A 15,920-nucleotide genomic window follows, 5' to 3' on the forward strand; every position below is an offset into this window, starting at 1 on the left:
GATGGAGCCGGTCGTCATCGGATGAAGATAGAAGATGCCGCTTGGATCAAGATGGTTGCCGGTCCGGATCGCCTCTTCTTCCCGGATAGGATGAAGACTTTGGAGCCTCTTCTGGACCTCTTCAGCCACCGGATGATGGATCGCCAACCCCCGCTTGGGTTGGATGAAGATTTTGGAGCCAGGACGGATCGGTGATACCTGGTGAGGTGAAGACAAGGTAGGATGATCTTCAGGGGCTTAGTGTTAGGTTTATTTAAGGGGGGTTTGGGTTAGATTAGGGGTATGTGGGTGGTGGGTTGTAATGTTGGGGGGGGGGTATTGTATGTTTTTTTTTACAGGCAAAAGAGCTGAACTTCTTGGGGCATGCCCCGCAAAGGGCCCTGTTCAGGGCTGGTAAGGTAAAAGAGCTTTTAACTTTAGTAATTTAGAATAGGGTAGGGCATTTTTTATTTTGGGGGGCTTTGTTGTTTTATTAGGGGGCTTAGAGTAGGTGTAATTAGTTTAAAATTGTTGTAATATTTTTCTTATGTTTGTAGATATTTTTTTATTTTTTGTAACTTAGTTCTTTTTTATTTTTTGTACTTTAGTTAGTTTATTTAAATGTATTTTTTTGTAGGTATTGTATTTAATTAATGTATTGATAGTGTAGTGTTAGGTTTAATTGTAGGTAATTGTAGGTATTTTATTTAATTAATTTAATGATAGTATAGTGTTAGGTTTAATTGTAACTTAGGTTAGGATTTATTTTACAGGTAATTTTGTAATTATTTTAACTAGGTAACTATTAAATAGTTCTTAACTATTTAATAGCTATTGTACCTGGTTAAAATAATTACAAAGTTGCCTGTAAAATAAATATTAATCCTAAAATAGCTACAATGTAATTATAATTTATATTGTAGCTATATTAGGGTTTATTTTACAGGTAAGTATTTAGCTTTAAATAGGAATAATTTATTTAATAAGAGTTAATTAATTTCGTTAGATTAAAATTATATTTAAGTTAGGGGGGTGTTAGTGTTAGGGTTAGACTTAGCTTTAGGGGTTAATACATTTATTAGAATAGCGGTGAGCTCCGGTCGGCAGATTAGGGGTTAATAATTGAAGTTAGGTGTCGGCGATGTTAGGGAGGGCAGATTATGGGTTAATACTATTTATTATAGGGTTAGTGAGGCAGATTAGGGGTTAATAAATTTATTATAGTAGCGCTCAGGTCCGCTCGGCAGATTAGGGGTTAATAAGTGTAGGCAGGTGGAGACGACGTTGTGGGGGGCAGATTAGGGGTTAATAAATATAATATAGGGGTCGGCGGTGTTAGGGGCAGCAGATTAGGGGTACATAGGGATAATGTAAGTAGCGGCTGTTTACGGAGCGGCAGATTAGGGGTTAATAATAATATGCATGGGTCAGCGATAGCTGGGGCGGCAGATTAGAGGTTAATAAGTGTAAGGTTAGGGGTGTTTAGACTCGGAGTACATGTTAGAGTGTTAAGTGCAGACGTAGGAAGGGTTACCGCATAGCAAACAATGGGGCTGCGTTAGGAGCTGAACGCTGCTTTTTTGCAGGTGTTTGTTTTTTTTTCAGCTCAAACAGCTCCATTATTTCCTATGGGGGAATCGTGCACGAGCACGTTTTTGAGGCTGGCCGCTTGCGTAAGCAACTCTGGTATCGAGAGTTGAAGCTGCGTTAAAAATGCTCTACGCTCCTTTTTTGGAACCTAACGCAGCCATTCTTTGGACTCTCAATACCAGAGTTATTTTTATGGTGCGGCCAGAAAAAAGCCGGCGTTAGTTTTTCGGGTCGTTACCGACAAAACTCCAAATCTAGCCGTTAGTGAATACAATGTATAACTCTAAGGTGACAAATTTAAATTTAAAAAAAAAATCACAATGTGAAAGAATGTAAAGTGTAAAAGTGTATAACACACAATGTGTGAAAAAAGTGGATCAATACCGGTATGTCCAAAGGGTGTAAAAAATATATATCAAAAAAGAGATAATGTGACGAATGCTAGTGAATTTGCTCCAACAACATAACCAAAAAAAACAATATGAAAACAAATGTACCATAAGGTAAATGTGAACATACAATTATAACAATGTATTGACCACATAGGACTAACTTGCCCTCTAAGATTTCTATTGTGTAGGGCCTGAATTGCCCAGTGAATATACAACAATGTTAATGTGATTATAACAATAATATTAACATAAAATCATAAAATGAATGAAAATCACAGTCATAGATCGGATTAGTCACAATCTGATTGATCCTTAGGGATATCCAAAAATGTCAATAAGTCAGAAAGAGTCACTGAGTGAAAAAATCCTAGGGAATATGTCCTGATCAGTATCCTAGTCTGTTGAAAACATGGACCTGAAATCAAAGAGAAAAAAAACTCAACAATAAGGGCCTATGGGGTGTATCTTATTGGTAAATAAACTTACCCCAAATGCCAAAAAGTCCTGGTAGTATATGAAGCCTCACAAATCTTTCTAGATAGTCTATGTGTTTCGGCCCAAAGTAAGGGCCTTTTTCAAGACAGAATGAGGCTTTAATATTACTAACCTTATATACCTAACAATATGGGTGTTTCTCTGCAAAAAGGGCGCCAAATTGACTCGAGTGCGGTAGAATTCCCGCCAGAAGCTTACCGCATTGCTATTTTGCTAACCGGATGTCCGCTTGTATATGACTTCCGGTTGCGTCATTTCCGGTTTCTCCGGGACCACTTCCGGTTCCTTTAGTTCCAGGTATTGCTGGGCCATTTTGGATATGGGCAAATATTTTTAATATCTATATCTGATGCGTATATTCTTAGTGGAATATTCATTAGTATTCCTTGGTGGTGATAAATTAATGGGTGATGTAATATTGCAACTAGATTTTAGGCTCATAAATATCAGGATTCACATTTAGGTTTTAGACTTTCAATCATACTTAAATCATATATTGGTAGTTTGGACATTTTAAGATATTTGTAAGAAGTATAAATCAACATGTATCAAGAGTGTCTGCTGGATAGAATTAAATTTATATAGAGAATATGCGAAAATATGTTAAAACGAAAAAACTTAAACTTGACATAGAATGTATATTTGAAACAAATATGTAAGGACCGATTACAAATAAGAAATATAAAAATATATAAAAACTATATATACATTATTATAAACAATATAAAAATTATTATCAAATAACTGAAAATACTACATAAGTTGTGACATCTCTATCTAATATATTTTCTTGTTCTATTCATAACCAACTAACCGGAATGTGAATTAATATCCTACAATATAGTGTGATGGGCAGCTGTTGAAATTTCCATTAACCAATCTATAGAAGGTGACACGAATAGTAGTTAGCCACATGGGCCACAAAGTCTTGGGAAATGAATTATCACCCTAAGGATCAATCAGATTGTGATTAATCCGATCTATGACTGTGATTTTCCAAGATATTGAAAAAAGGGGGGTATCTGGTACAATTACTAATTAAATAAATGCACTATATCCAAAATGGCCCCGCAATAATCGGAACTAAAGGAACTGGAAGTGGTCCCGGAGAAACCGGAAATGAAGCAACCGGAAGTCATATACAAGCAGACATCCGGTTAGCAAAATAGCAAGCTTCTGGCGGGAATTCTACCGCACTCAAGTCAATTTGGCGCCCTTTTTGCAGAGAAACTCCCATATTGTTAGGTATATAAGGTTAGTAATATTAAAGCCTCATTCTGTCTTGAAAAAGGCCCTTACATTGGGCCGAAACGCGTAGACTACCTAGAAAGATTTGTGAGGCTTCATATACTACCAGGACTTTTTGGCATTTGGGGTAAGTTTATTTACCGATAAGCTACACCCTATAGGCCCTTATTGTTGAGTTTTTTTTCTCTTTGATTTCAGGTCCATGTTTTCAACAGACTAGGATACTGGATCAGGACATATTCCCTAGGATTTTTTCACTCAGTGACTCTTTCTGACTTATTGACATTTTTGGATATCCCTAAGGATCAATCAGATTGTGACTAATCCGATCTATGACTGTGATTTTCATTCATTTTATGATTTTATGTTAATATTATTGTTATAATCACATTAACATTGTTGTATATTCACTGGGCAATTCAGGCCCTACACAATAGAAATCTTAGAGGGCAAGTTAGTCCTATATGGTCAATACATTGTTATAATTGTATGTTCACATTTACCTTATGGTACATTTGTTTTCATATTGTTTTTTGGTTATGTTGTTGGAGCAAATTCACTAGCATTCGTCAAATTATCTCTTTTTTGATATATATTTTTTACACCCTTTGGACATACCGGTATTGATACACTTTTTTCACACATTGTGTGTTATACACTTTTACACTTTGCATTCTTTCACATTGTGATTTTTTTAAAATTTTAAATTTGTCACCTTAGAGTTATACATTGTATTCACTTAGTATTTTATTTTTGCCTTTTCTGAATTTGTCCGGATAAGACTTGGAACTCATTTGGTCATATACATCTTATGTAATTGATCACTTTCTATTATTATTGTGGTATCCATTTATCAAATTGGCATCCGTTCTTTGTGGCACATTACCACATCAGCATTTACCTAAAAGGATCTTTTCTGTTAATATAATCCATACCGGGTGGTAGAGCTACCTCCCACTTTTGTTACTATATTAGATGAGATTATCTGTTTGAGCTGTTGTTTGAACTGTTGTGTGTAACAGGTTTCAATCGTCCTAAACCACATCAGTTTTTAGGTTGGTTTTATCCATTATCTTTTATGGACATTTTTATATTAGATGTTGTATTTTTAACCCAATTTTAATGGCAAGTATTGTAATAAATTGTTTTTACTATCTAAGACATCATCTGTTATTTATAGAGTATCGGCACCTGTATTATACCTTAGCCTTTGGCGCTCCTATATATCCACCATTGTATATCTAACCAGATCTATTAGGGGGTCTTCTTTATAGTGAAGCAGGTATATAGTCCTAGGCGCTAATTGCTTCTTCCTCCTTTGTGTTGGTTTCAGCATTTAAAACTCAGGTTTGGCCTACATAATGTGCATGTAAAGTGGGGAAGCTGCAAGCTCTGACATTGATGCTGCTGAAACATTTCGGGAAAAGCTAAACAAGATCATACCAGATGAGATGGTCTGTTGCCTTGATTATCTGTTAAAGTAAGATTGTCTGTTTAAGTAAGCAGTTAGCTAAACAAGGTAGTTAGGAAAACAAGGATTTGGAGTAACCAAGAGGAAATATAATTATTTTATATTTTTAAGTTAAATATTTTAGTAATATGTATGTGAATATCATTCAGTGTACAGCTTAGGACATGTTTGCATCACTGGAGCAGCCAGTTCAGGGATTATATATCTATGGCAAATGTGAGCATATTGTCTCTTTAGAAACTTGTATTGGAGTTCTGGAGGAACGAATTGCAACACCGCAAGAAATTCAGACACTTAAAAGGGAAATTAATTGGAATGAGCTGGTTGTTAATGGTTCTAGCAGTGGGAATTGGAAGGATTCAGATGAGGAGACTCCAGAATGTAGCTGGGTCACAGTTAGAGGTCTAAGCAAAGGTAAACGGAAGAGACAGGCCAGTTCTGAGCTGATACACCACAACAGGTTTTGCCAGATTCAGTGAAGATGTTGGGGATATCAGTTAAGGGGTGGCAGTGTCAGAGAGGGCTGTTTGGCCTAGTATAGTGAACAGTGGGCAGTCCTTAAGACATGGTAGAGGGGCATACTATAGTTAACAGTCCTTCAATCATGGATGAGGAACATACAAGTCAGGGCCTGAGGCAGATGTTGGTGGTAGGAGACTCTATTTTTAGGATGGTTGATAGGGTGATTTTTCATCCAGACCCTTTAAATAGAACAGTTTGCTGTCTTCCAGGGGCTTATGTTAGGCATATTGTGGAGTGTATTGATAGATTGTTAGAGGGATGTGGGTCTGATCCTGCAGTCATGGTACATATTGGTACTAATGAAGGAATCAGCGGCAGATGGAGAGTCCTAAAAAATTACTTCAGAGAGTTAGGTAGTAAGCTTAAAGCAAGGACCACCAAAGTAATATTTTTGGAGATATTACCAGTGCCATGTGCTAACTCACGCCTAGATAACGAGTTTTGCGCTATAGAGGGTGTGAAACGAATAGCAACAAAAGTTGCGTTACTTCACCCTCCATAGCGCTGCCATTACAAGTTTCTGAAAAGCCGCCTTCTGCTTGCTATATGGTGGCGATAAGCTCCATACCGCACAAAATCCAAGGGCTGAGAATATGTGTTCCTGCAAGCTTTCCCCATAGACATCAATGGGGAGAGAGTGTTTGCGAAAAAAAACTAACACCTGAAGCACGGAATAAAAAGAACTGTAACACAACCCCATTGATGTCTATTGGGGAAAAAAGTTACGTGTACTAACACCCTGATATAAACCCCAAGTCTAAACACCCCTAATCCGCCACCCCCGACATCGCAGACACCGAAATAAAGTTAATAACCCCTATTCCATTGCTCCCCGACATCGCTGCCACTATAACAAAGCTATTAACCCCTATTCCCCGCACCCCAACATCGCCGTCACTATAATAAAGCTATTAACACCTATTTTGCCGCTCCCCGACATTGCCGCCACTAAATAAAATTATTAACCCCTAAACCTCTGGCCTCCCACATCACCACCACTAAATAAATCTATTAATCCCTAAACCGCCAGCCCCCCACATCGCAAAAAACAAAATTAAACTATTAACCCCTAAACCTAACAACCCCTTTAACTTTAAATTAAAATTACAATATGCCTATCTTAAACTAAATAAAAACTTACCTGTAAAATTAAAAATACTTTAAGTTTAAACTAACAATTAACCTAACATAACTATTATACTAAAATTAAAATAACTACACATTAAAAAAAAAAAAACTAACACTACTAAAAAAAATGTAAGTCTAAAAGTATATATATATAAAAAAAAATACTAAATTACAAAAAATAACAAACAAAATTATCCAAAATAAAAACAATTATACCTAATCTAATAACCCTATAAAAATAAAAAAGTAGATACAAGACGACGCCGGGATGAAGATAGAAGACACCGCTTGGATGGATGAAGACCTCACCACCTGGATGAAGACTTCTCGCCGCCTGGATGTCCGGACTTCAGAAACTGTGAGTGGATCTTCGGGGGTTAGTGTTAGGTTTTTTAAAAATATTTTTGGGTGGTTTTTTTTAGATTAAGGTTTGGGATTTATGTCAAAGAGCTGAATGCCTTTTTCAGGGCAATGTAAAAGAGCTGAATGCCCTTTGAAGGGCAATGCCCATGCAAATGCCTTTTTCAGAGCAATGGGTAGCTTAGGTTTTTGTTAGAGTTAGGTTTTTTATTTTGGGGGGTTGGTTGGGTGGTGGGTTTTACTGTTGGGGTATTTGTATTTTTTACATGTAAAAGAGCTGATTTCTTTAGGGCAATGCCCTACAAAAGGCCCTGTTAAGGGCTATTGGTAGTTTATTGTAGGCTAGGTTTTTTTTTTTATTTTGGGGGGGGCTTATTTTTTGTAATTTAGTATTTTTTTTTTTTTTGTAATTTTACTCTTAATTTTCTTTAGTAGTGTTAGGTTTTTTACAATGTGTAATTTAGTTTTTTTAATTGGTAGTTATTTTATTTTTGTATAATAGTTATGTTAGGTTAATTGTTAGTTCAAACTTAGGTTTTTTAATTTCACAGGTAAGTTTATATTTAATTTAAGATAGATATCATAATTTTAATTTAAAGTTAGGGGGTTATAGGTTTAGGGGTTAATAGTTTAATTTATTAGTGGCAATGTAGGAGGCTGGCGATTTAGGGGTTAGTCGGTTTATTTAGTAGTGGCAATGTGGGGGGCTGGCGGTTTAGGGATTAATAGGTTTAGTTAGTGGCGGCGGTGTCGGGGAGCGGCGGAATAGAGGTTAATAACTTTATTATAGTGGCATGTATGTGGGCGGGCGGGCGGCAGATTAGGGATTAATAAGTTTTAAATAGTGTTTGTGATGTGGGATGGCCTCGGTTTAAGGGTTAATAGGTAGTTTATGGGTGTTAGTGTACTTTAGTTTTGTGAAACATTTTTGTGGAGCAAAACTCATAACTACTGCTTTCAGATAGTGGAATGGATTGTGGATAGTGGATAGTGGAATGGATTGTGTTGGTATAGGCTATAACACAAGCATTTTAGCGTCACCACACAACTTGTAATACCAGCGCTATGGAAATCCCATGCAAAAACGTCATTTTTTTTAGTGTGGTATTGACGTTGCATTACAGGATAAAATGCTTGCGTTATAGCTATACCGACAAAACTCATTTTTTCAGCAATAAAACCATAACGCAAAACTCATAGTCTAGGTGTCAGTAAGGCAGAAGGAGCTAGGGTCTGTTAATTCATGGTTAAAACATGGTGTAAAAATGTGGGGTTTGACTTTTTAGAGCACTGGGCTGATTTTTCACTTGGGTACAATTTGTACAGTAAAGATGGATTGCACCTGAATGATATGGATGCAGGTGTGTTGGGGGAAAGGATGGTAACATGTTTAGAGAATCTTTTAAACTAGGCAAAGGGGGGGGGGGTCAGTTAGAACACAATAGAACAGAGAGATCAGTCTGTGAATATGTCACTCCTATAATATTTCAAGGAAGGGATGACTGAAGAAATGTCACATTAGAAAGTATGGAGGGAAGCACACCAAGTAGCAGCAGAAATCACATGAAAATTAAATGTATGAGAACAAATGCAAGAAGCATTACAGGTAAAATGGGGGAGCTGGAGATCTTAGTTGCAGAAGAGGACTATGATGTTATCAGTATAACTGAAACTTGGTGAGATGCTTCACATGACTGGGCAGTTAACTTAGAGGGGTATACTTTATTTAGGAGGGATGCCGGGATGAAGATAGAAGACACCTCCTGGATGAAGATAGAAGATGCCGCCTGGATGGATGAAGACCTCACCACCTGGATGAAGACTTCTCGCCACCTGGATGTCCGGACTTCAGAAACTGTGAGTGGATCTTCGGGGGTTAGTGTTAGGGGTTTTTTTTTAAAATCTTTTTGGGTGTTTTTTTTTTTTTAATTTAGGGTTTGGGCTTTATGTCAAAGAGCTGAATGCCCTTTTCAGGGCAATGTTAAAGAGCTGAATGCCCTTTGAAGGGCAATGCCCATACAAATGCCTTTTTCAGGGCAATGGGTAGCTTAGGTTTTTGTTAGAGTTAGGTCTTTTATTTTGGAGGGTTGGTTGGGTGGTGGGTTTTAATGTCCGGGGTCTTTGTATTTTTTTACAGGTAAAAGAGCTGATTTCTTTAGGGCAATGCCCTACAAAAGGCCCTGTTAAGGGCTATTGTTAGTTTATTGTAGGCTAGGGTTTTTTTTATTTTGGGGGGGCTTTTTTATTTTTATCGGGATATTAGATGAGATGTAATTGTTTTTACTTTTGATAATTTTGTTTGTTATTTTTCGTAATTTAATGTTTGTTATTTTTTTAAATTTAGTATTTTTTATTTTTTGTAATTTTACTCTTAATTTTTTTTAGTAGTGTTAGGTTTTTTATAATGTGTAATTTAGTTTTTTAATTGGTAGTTATTTTATTTTTGTATAATAGTTATGTTAGGTTAATTGTTAGTTTAAACTTATTTTTTTTTAATTTCACAGGTAAGTTTATATTTATTTTAAGATAGGGATATCATAATTGTAATTTAAAGTTAGGGGGTGATAGGTTTAGGGGTTAATAGTTTAATTTATTAGTGGCAATGTGGGAGGCTGGCGGTTTAGGGGTTAATCGATTTATTTAGTAGTGGCGATGTGGGGGGCTGGCAGTTTGGGGATTAATAGGTTTAGTTAGTGGCAGCGGTGTCGGGGAGCGGTGGAATAGGGGTTAATAACGTTATTATAGTGGCGTGGATGTGGGCGGGCGGCAGATTAGGGGTTAATAAGTTTTAAATAGTGTTTGTGATGCGGGATGGCCTCGGTTTAAGGGTTAATAGGTAGTTTATGGGTGTTAGTGTACTTTGTAACACTAGTTTTGTGAAACATTTTTGTGGAGCAAAACTCATAACTACTGCTTTCAGATAGCGGAATGGATCGTGTCAGTATAGGCTATAACGCAAGCATTTTAGCCTTACCACACAACTTGTAATACCAGCGCTATAGAACTCCCACGCAAAAACGTCATTTTTTTGAGTGTGGTATTGACGTTGCATTACAGGCTAAAATGCTTGCGGTATAGCTATACCGACAAAACTCATTTTTTCAGCAATAAAAACGTAACACAAAACTCGTACTCTAGGTGTCAGTAAGGCAGAAGGAGCTAGGGTCTGTTAATTCATGGTTAAAACATGGTGTAAAAATGAGGGGTTTGAATTTTTAGAGCACTGGGCTGACTTTCACTTGGTTACAATTTGTACAGTAAGGATGGATTGCACCTGAATGACATGAATGCGGGTGTGTTGGGGGAAAGGATGGTAGCATGTTTAGAGAATCTTTTAAACTAGGCAAGGGGGGGGGGGGCAGTTAGAACACAATAGAACAGAGTTTTTTTTAGAATTTGGCCCAGAAATCCATTCACTAAAATTTGTATGAAACTAATTGCCTATGATTTAGTCAATGTTTTTTCTTAAACCAAGGGTTAAAAGATAGTCTGGCTTGATCTTGACTGTTTCTACCAAAGACATAACACAATAAATATTTGTTGTGTGTAAAACCTTGTGCAATTAAATAATAAATTGGTATGCTTAAAAGTCAACCTAACATTCTCTGTTTTTCTTTTATTATGATGAATACTATTAATATTATTATTATTATTATTATTTTACTATTTTATACATCATTTAAAGAGCTTTCAAAGCACAAAAAAATTTTGGATAATTAATTAATTAAAAAATAAAATTAGTTATTCTTTGTGCATTCAAATTATTATTAATTTTTTGTCAGCAAAAAATTATTTAAAGGCATTTCAGTCATGGTAACCAGTAGATATACTGTAACTTCTAAGTTGATTTTTTTTTCTCTTTGTAATACATTAATTTAAAATACATACGTAGAGGCCGATTTATACAGGGTCGAATTACCCCTGATGCCCCTCATTCTGTGCCGCCGGGAAACAGCAGTTATGAAGCAGCGGTCTTAAAGGGACATTAAACACTAAATAAATGCTAGATAGAATGATGAAGTCAAAGAAAAGATTAGTCTGAAAATAAAATGTACAGGTATTTTTTAAAGTTTCATTTGCTCAGTTGTTTAAATATTGACAAACTAAGTGCAAAGATTTACTGTCTATAAAATAATGGGAGCTGCAATGTTGTAACATGTTACCTTCTCTGCTGTGGCCAATTAGAGACAGTTTTAAGTGTGCAGCCAATGGCTGTGAAGAATAGAACAGTGTTCTGCAATTCTATTTCTAACAGGAACTGAAAGCACACAATTTCAGCATAGAATTACAAGAAAAGGGGACAAAATAAATAATGAAAGTATACTGCAGAGCTTTTTTTATATATACAGTTTATCATTTTATATTACCATCTCAAAGTGTTTAATGTCCCTTTGAAACCACTGCTCCTTAACTGGTCTGCTGCCTCTGAGGCTGTGGACATCAATCCGCCTGATCCTATACGATCGGGATAATTGACACCCCCTGCTGGCGGACAATCTGCAGGGGGTGGCATTGCACAAGCAGTTCACTTGCTTGTGCAATGTTAAATGCCAACAGCGTATTCAGCGATGTCTGGCGGACATGATATGCTACAGCGTATCATGTCTGCCAGACTTTGATAAATCGCCCCTTCAGTATGTTGCAGTTGACATTTTCAGTTTATTGCAATACTTTGCTTTACATTACCTGAAAACCTTTATTACAAACTTTAAGCCATATTTCATGTAGCAATATCTAAATGGTTCCTTCAATAAACCCTTTCTGATGTTGTGGCTGTAAAAATATTTTCACATAAACAATAGATATAAGATTTATACACTTGCAAACATTTACACTAGATTACAGCCATTGGAATATTTGTTGTTAGTGTTAGTTTTTAAAGTAAACCTCTCAACAGCGCTCATAAATACATAAGCTTAGTGAAAAAGTAGCAGTAGCCAATTATAAGTTGATACAAATATAAAGTCAGTGATTATATAATAAAATTATTAATTAATCCTGAAAAATATAATTGCTTATCCTGATACCATAAAAAGCTTTTTATCTAGACTTCTAGACTATTCTCTTCTTGGGACTAACATTTGAGTTTTGAAACTAGAAATTCCAATTTCTCCGCCTTGTTCTTCTTTATTTTTGAGTGCCCTCAATTTTATCTAGTGCCAGCTCAAGATAATGTGCTGGGTAGGTAAAAGACTGAAACGATGCCCCTTCCTTAACTCTCTATACTCTATAGTCTGAAACCATTTATAGTCAGCAGTCAATAGATTAAAGTTCAGCACAATTTCACACAAGAGCATGATGATTCCCAGCTGATGGACCCTATCTGAGAGTAATTACTCTTAAAAAAAATTTTTATGCAGAATATGCTCTCCCTATGTGCCACCTTGTAAAATAACACCTCGGTCACATAGTCCCACCTGATCAATTATACAAACTGGAACAGATGACTCCACAGAAAACATACCTCTACTCTTGATCTCTTTAAAATTAAAAAAATAAATAAATCGAAAAAAAAAATTATATTGTGCTAAAATATTTACTCTTACAGAACATTCACCTAGATTACGAGTTTTGCGCTAAACAGGTGCGAAACTAGAGCCAAAAAAGTTGCAATATTTCACTCTTCATAGGGCTGCCATTACGAGTTACTAAAAAGCCTCATTGCGCGTGCGATATGGTGGCGTTAAGCTCCATACCGCACAAAATCCAAGGGCTGCTTTGACGTGCTAGTACACGCTTTTCCCCAAAGACATCAATGGGGAGAGAGTGTTAGAAAAAAACCTGAAGTGCGGAATGAAAAATCTCCGTAACGCAACCCCATTGATGTCTATGGGGAAAAAAGTTAAGTTTAAACCTAACAGCTTAACATAAACCCCTAGTCTAAATACCGCTAATCTGTGGCCCCCGAGATCGCCGACACTTAAATAAAGTTATTAACCCCCTAATCTGCTTCTCCCGCCACTAATAAAAGTTATTAACCCCTATTTCTTTTACAAGATATGCCGAGTCCACGGGTTTCATCCTTACTTGTGGGATTTATCCTCCTGCCTACAGGAAGTGGCAAAGAGCACCACAGCAGAGCTGTTACATAGCTCCTCTCCTAACTCCTCCCCCCAGTCATTCTCTTTGCCTATGCTAGTAATAGGAAGGGTAAAGTGATAGCGGTGATAAAATGATAGTTTTATTTTCTTCAGTCAAGATGTTTTTTATTTTAAATGGTACCGGTGAGTACTATTTGGCTCAGGGGGGATATGGAAGAAGATTTCCCCCTGAATTTGATGATTTTAGCAGCAGTTACTAAGATTAATTATGGTTCCCACAGATCTGAAGGTAATATGGGAAAATTCTTCAGTGTGGAGAACAGTCTCATGCAGCAAGCAGCATTTGAGGTATGTTTCAGCCTTTTTACTTCTGAGGAGATTTAATATATCAACACTGGCTGATTGGGTTCCTCATAGTGGGAACAGGGTAAGAAGTAGTCCTATATGCAAAAGGGTGTTACTGTACTCCTGGGTGTTTGTTTTCTAATATGTATGCAACTCAAAGGCAACATATAATTAAGACTCTGGGATATATTACTAATTTTTTATTATATATCTAAACAAAAGTATGGCTTTTTATTGTGTTTTGGGGACCACATGGCAGTTTAAAACCGTTTTACATGAGGTAGTTTAAATTTCAGTGCGACGTCCATTGTGGGCGGGCCCTATTTTCGCGCCTCAGATGCGCAGTTTACACTGAAGGAGACAGCAGACATTTGCTCCGGTTGGGCCCTATCTGTGTTCTATACTATCCAGATTGGTGTTGATTCATTTGGCAGTGTTCTGGGGCAGGTAGGCGCCACAGCAGAGCTGTGGCGAGGTGCAGGGCTCCTTATTTAGCAAAGTGTAATTTTTTGCTTAAATGTTCCTCTAAAGTGTAAAATTCTGCTATTGCTTTTGGCATGCAATAATTTTTGGCAACTCTGCATTTATATTCATAGTTTTTTTGAACATTTATAGACTTCTTAGTGTGTTTGGAAAAAATTGTGCGCTTTTATTTCTTAAAGGCGCAGTACCGTTTTTTACTAAATTAATTTTTTTTCAATAAATAAAGTATTCACCAACTGTTGTGGTTATTACTAATTTGTTTAACATGTCTGACATTGAGGAAACTCATTGCTCTATGTGTTTAGAAGCCATTGTGGAACCCCCTCTTACATTGTGTACCTCTTGTACTGATAGAGCCTTACACTGTAAGGAATATATTTTAGGAAATGAAAGTATGTCTAAGGATGATTCTCAGTCTGAAGAGAATCAGGATATGCCATGTAATTTTCCTCAAGTGTCCCAACCTTTAACACCCACACAAGTGACACCTAGTACATCTAGTGCGTCTAATTCTTTTACTTTGCAAGATATGGCTGCAGTTATGTCAACTACTCTCACTGAGGTATTATCTAAACTGCCAGGTTTGCAGGGTAAACGCAGTAGGCCAGGTATTAACGTAAATACTGAACCCTCTGATGCTTTAGTAGCCATTTCCGATGTACCCTCACAATGCTCTGAATTGGGGGTTAGGGAATTATTGTCTGAGGGAGAAATTTCAGATTCAGGGAATATGTTACCTCAGACAGATACGGACTTAGCGTCCTTTAAATTTAAACTTGAACACCTTCGCCTGTTACTCAGGGAGGTCCTAGCGACTCTGGATAATTGTGAACCTTTTACAATTCCTCCAGAAAAATTGCGTAAGATGGATAAATATCTAGAAGTTCCTGCCTACACTGATGTTTTTCCGGTTCCCAAAAGAATTTCGGAAATTGTTAGAAAGGAATGGGATAGACCAGGTATAACATTCTCTCCCCTCCTAATTTTAAGAAAATGTTTCCCATATCAGACTCCATTAAGGACTCTTGGCAAACGGTCCCTAAGGTGGAGGGAGCAATATCTACTCTAGCTAAGCGTACAACTATACCTATTGAAGACAGTTGTGCTTTCAAAGACCCTATGGATAAAAAAATAGAGGGTCTTTAAAGAAATTATTTATTCACCAGGGTTTCTTGTTACAACCTGCTGCCTGCATTGTTCCAGTAACTACGGCGGCGGCTTTCTGGTTTGACGCCCTTGAGGAGTCTCTGAAAGTAGAGACGCCCCTAGACAACATTTTGGACAGAATTAAAGCTCTCAAACTAGCTAATTCTTTTATCACAGATGCTGTTTTTCAGATTACTAAATTAGCAGCAAAAAATGCAGGCTTTGCCATATTGGTGCGCAGACCGCTATGGTTTAAATTGTGGTCTGCTGATGTATCATCAAAGTCTAAACTGTTAACTATTCCTTTCAAGGGTAAGACCCTGTTCGGCCCTGAATTGAAGGAAATCATTGCTGACATTACTGGAGGTAAAGGCCACGCCCTACCTCAAGACATACCTCTAGGATGAAGGGTAAAAAAAATAATTTTCGTTCCTTTTGAAATTTCAGAGGAGTAGCCTCTGCTTCCCCTTCCACCAATAAGCAGGAAGGAAATTTTGCTCAATCCAAGTCTGTCTGGAGACCAAATCAGAACTGGAATAAGGGTAAACAAGCCAAAAAGCCTGCTGCTGCTACGAAGACAGCATGAAGGGGCAGCCCCCGATCCGGGACCGGATCTAGTAGGGGGCCGACTTTCTCTCTTTGCTCAGGCTTGGGCAAGGGATGTGCAGGATCCATGGGCATTAGAAATTGTGACCCAGGGGTATCAACTGAAATTCAAAA

Source organism: Bombina bombina, chromosome 5 (assembly GCF_027579735.1).
Source record: "Bombina bombina isolate aBomBom1 chromosome 5, aBomBom1.pri, whole genome shotgun sequence".
NCBI classification, from domain to species: domain Eukaryota; kingdom Metazoa; phylum Chordata; class Amphibia; order Anura; family Bombinatoridae; genus Bombina; species Bombina bombina.